Source organism: Panthera tigris, chromosome A1 (assembly GCF_018350195.1).
Source record: "Panthera tigris isolate Pti1 chromosome A1, P.tigris_Pti1_mat1.1, whole genome shotgun sequence".
NCBI classification, from domain to species: Eukaryota; Metazoa; Chordata; class Mammalia; order Carnivora; family Felidae; genus Panthera; species Panthera tigris.
Genome location: NC_056660.1, coordinates 188,409,330 through 188,413,648, shown reverse-complemented (window position 1 = coordinate 188,413,648; position 4,319 = coordinate 188,409,330). Strand labels below are relative to the sequence as shown.

The 4,319-nt window shown below is 43.9% G+C and overlaps 1 long non-coding RNA gene across 1 annotated transcript; it reads right to left on the bottom strand.

Annotated features, from left to right (window-relative positions):
- Positions 1 to 2,975: 2,975 nt before the first annotated feature.
- Positions 2,976 to 4,082, bottom strand: LOC122240502. The gene is made up of 3 exons (XR_006220315.1): positions 4,046 to 4,082; positions 3,432 to 3,560; positions 2,976 to 3,228 (listed from the first exon to the last, which is right to left on the bottom strand). It is a non-coding gene; the product is annotated as an uncharacterized LOC122240502 (long non-coding RNA).
- Between the last annotated feature and the right edge of the window lie 237 nt (positions 4,083 to 4,319).

The following is a 4,319-nucleotide window of genomic DNA, read 5'->3' as shown; positions in this document are numbered from 1 at the left end:
CCTCCCGGAGGAGAAAAGGTAAAAAAGAAAGCAAAATCCATACAGTACACACACATACACACACACACACACACACACACACACACACACACACACACACACGCAGCCCCTCCTCTTTTTCTCCTGTGTCACTAACCTTGAATGCCCTGCGGGAACCAATTACAGCATTCTAATGAGTGCAGTTTCCAATAACTGCATTTGGTGGGTGCATTACCTCCTCATCCACACACTGACTGCCACCACCTCATCTCAGATCACCTTTCCCAACAATGAATCTGCCTGTCTGGTGCTTGTTGGCTGGCTGGACATCTCCCTGAGGAGTCACCAGGGGCAGGGGGCCATAAGGGCAGCTGTGTGAGTTCTCAGAGTTTGCAGAATGCATAGGATTGTGGGCCTTGCAGGCAAGGGAATAAACCAGTCAGGTTTGTGGCTCTAGACAGACCTGGTCCACCTACTTGAAATAGTCTTTGGGGACCAAAATTAAAATTCACATTTTAAAAAGCCTCCATGATGTGGAAAGGATTATAAAGTAGGGATCAAGTGTCATGGTTAAGGCATGGACATCAGAGATACAAAGACTTATCTCAGACTAATGTCTCTATCACTTAGTAGCTGCATGACTTCCAGCAAGTTCCATAATTCCTGAAATGAACCTCAATTTCACCATCTACAAAATGGGAATAATAACAGTCCCTACTTTGTAGCATGGTTGTAAATGTTTAAAGAATACCGTATGCAAATACTAAAGTGGAGATGTTATTCTAATACAGCTTGGTCTAATAAAAATGGAAATAAATGGAAAGATCACGAATTCTCGTCATTCACTGGCAAAGCCCTGCCTTCTGCCCCTGGCTCTGTCCTTATCTCTGTCCAGGTCTGATCCCAGCAATCTACTGAGCACTATGGGGACACCTCTATTCCAGGTTGCTGTTACAAAGCATGTGATAGATCTCCAAGTACTTGGTAAACTCTCCCAGATATTTCAACTGAGAAAGGGACGTTTGTATTCATGACATACATGTGTATGTACATATATAGGTGTGAACATGCATCAAAGGGACTGACCATGATTCTCCCAGGTGAGCAGTGAGCTTAATGGGAGGGGAGCAGGAAGAGAGATAATTTCACATTTTATTGTCACTACTCCTGGATTACCCAAGTCTTAAAAATATTTTTTTTAATGTTTATTTTTGAGAGAGAGAGAGACAGAAACAGGGCGTGAGCAGCTGAGGGGCAGAGGGATCGGGAGACACAGAACTCGAAGTGGGCTCCAGACTCTGTGCTGTCAGCACAGGGCCCATTTGCAGGGCTCGAACCCATGAACCACGACATCATGACCTGAGCCAAAGTCAGGTGTTTAACTGACTGAGCCACCCAGGCACCCCAAATCTTTTAAAATTAGGTGTATTCAAGCTTTTCTTGTGCAATAAAAGTAGAAATGCTCAGGAGGTATTTTCGTGGTCAAAAGTTAAAGGTCATGATGTGACAGTTGTTTGTGGCCCTAGTGGTTCCCCATATGCTGCCCCCCCGCCGTTGCGCCACTTTTCACCCAGCTCTTGCAAAGCAAAACAGTCACCCTTCACCATTCTATCACCTGTTACAACTTCTTCTCTCTAGCCTGTTCACAAGAGACCGTGTTGCTCAAGTGACCCTCTACCCATTGATTGTAAAGATTTTAGAGTTATTTAACCCCTTAAAGCATTTTCCAAAAAGTAAGAGAGAGAGAAAGAGGGAGAGAGATTATCTTCAAATTATTTATAAAGAAAATCCAGGTTTATACATAGATAATGTGGAAAGTGACTATTGTCTGTGTATCGGCAGTTGAGAACGTACTGAAACATTTTCATTATTTGCCTCCTTTGTCCACCGGACATGTCTGCTTTCTTCTAATAAGCCACAGAAAGGAGAGCAAAAGGCAGTAATGGTCAGTGCTGGCAACTAAAGATCAATACCAAATGCACATAAGCCTTTTCCAGTGCCAAGCCCAGTGGGTGAGGACCAGCAGTGGGTCTGCAGAAATCTGAAGGGAACTCCCCCTGCATAGTGCTTTTTGTAGTTTACAATCATACATCCAAGGTGAGTAGAGAAAGCAACGTTATGTCTTAGGGAGTTTGTGTTCTGTCTGGCCTCCTAAGTATGTGGAAGACCACAAGCCTCTTGAGATGCTTGTCTTCAGAGGAGAGAAGATCAAATCCACAGAGCCTTGGGGAGTGACACAGGTGGGTGCTGAGGGTGAGAAGCAGAACTTGGAAAGGTAAGGAAAAGGTGATAGGTTTTGTTTGGTGTCTGAGCCTGCTGAGGGTCAAGCAGAGGTCTGCCTGTCCCTTCCCCATCCTCCGGTGGCCCGATCCTTCCTGACCTAGCAATTTTGCACAGGGTGTTCCCTAGGCCTTGAACACTCTTCCCCCAATTCATTGCCTCATGGACTCCTGCTCTTCCTTCAGGCTTCAGCTCCTAAGATCCCTGCTCGGGAATGTCATCCTTGACCTACCTGAATGCACACCCATTATAGATTGTTCCCTTATTTTCTTATAGACCCAGGTGAGATCCCTTCACAGCACTTATCACTCACAATTCAGAATCATATACTAATTTGTCTGTTGGATTTAGTGAATATCTGTCTTCCCAAGATGATTATGCCTTTTGAGTGTGGGGCTCTCAATTGTTTTATCTCCCTGTTCATTGCTTAGCACAGGGTCTGGAGTATAGTAGGTGCTCAATAAATATTTGTTGGATGAAATGATAAATTAACTAAATCCGTGAATTGGCCAATTACCATAGGTATCCTATAGCAAATGCTTATGCTTCTAAATCTTTACTTCCTCTGCTCCATCCCCCTGAAACTCGCCTTCTCCATTCATCCAAATCCTCCTCAGCTTCCAGACCCAATGACAATGATAGAGATAACAGATGATATTAAATGACTTCTGAGCCCAATAGTGGGAATCATGTATATATGTAATCTTAATCCATCTTCATAACTCTATTCTTATTGTTAAATATCAAAGGGCAGGCACTCAAAGATCCTCCAGGAATGCGAGATACAGCAATTGGCATCTCAGAGCCCCAGGTTTGCCAGAGAATTGAAACAGTGAGGACAGTGGCCTGGTTCTTTGTGATTTACACATGGTGTCTCTTTGATGTGTCTGTATTTTAAGCTGAAGGGCAGTGGCTGCAGCTTCCTTGCTTTTGTAATTCTCTCCTGCTCTCTGGGACTCCTGGCCTCTGCTGAGGAAGGAAGAGCAGAGAGAGATTTGTTATTGCTTTTCTGATGCTTTCTGTTACTGGGTCCTTGGGGGTTAGAGGTAGGGAAGAAGCCTGGGATATGCAGTAGCCCCGGCCTGTTAAGACACAAGGGGTGTGATGGAGAAAGTAGTATGATTTGAGGCAGTGACAGTTACTATTTCTACCCCCAATTCACCACACCCTACCTTCACCTTCACCACCATCTCCCAAAGTAGAGCTGAAATGGTGGTATCCTCAGAGGCCCGTGTGCTGTGTGCAAGCAGTTTCAGCCAGGGGCTCAGCCTGTACACCGACAAACCTCAGTTTCCTCATCTCTAAAATGGACATAAGGATAATTCATCTCCCATAAGGTTTTGTGAGGATTCAGTGAAATGATGTGTGTGTTAAATCTTTACATAGTGCCTGGTATGACATCGCATTTTCAAAAGGCATTAGTTATTATTTGTATTATTTATTTACTAAATGCCTAAAGTCAAGCATCCGTCTAAATTCAAACCTAGATCTTTCTGATTCCTCACTGCATTCTTTTCACATCAGCCCTGATCAATTTCAGGACTGTTTGCCAGCACTGTGAGCAGAGAGGGGGAGAAAAGGAAGATTAATTAAGAAAGAGTTGTAAAAAAATTCACTGAATATCGAATGGATGTAATATTAACATACGTAATTACTTCTCAACTTCAGAAGCTATAATATCAAAGATAAAAATCATGTCAGCTTCAATCTTTTTCTCATTGTAGATTCAGACCATTACATTAATGACTAACTTTCTGAGCTCTATAATTTCCTCTTGGAAAGATACCTTTTTTTTGGAGCAAAGCACAGAAGCTCTCTCTCAGGCACACCCTGGAATTGAGGGAGGAAGAGAGGCCTCTCTGTTGAGGCCACTTCACTCCCCTCCTACTGCCCATTGTTGCGGGTACACTCTCTTTGTGAGGGAACAAAGGCAATTAATCACACACGCAGCCAAGTCTTGCCTTTGGCTGGGCTATGGAATTGGCTCCCAGGACTTCAATGGGGGCGGGAGCCCCAGTGAGTAACTCCATTGAGTGTCTATAGTTCAAGACTGCTCCAGT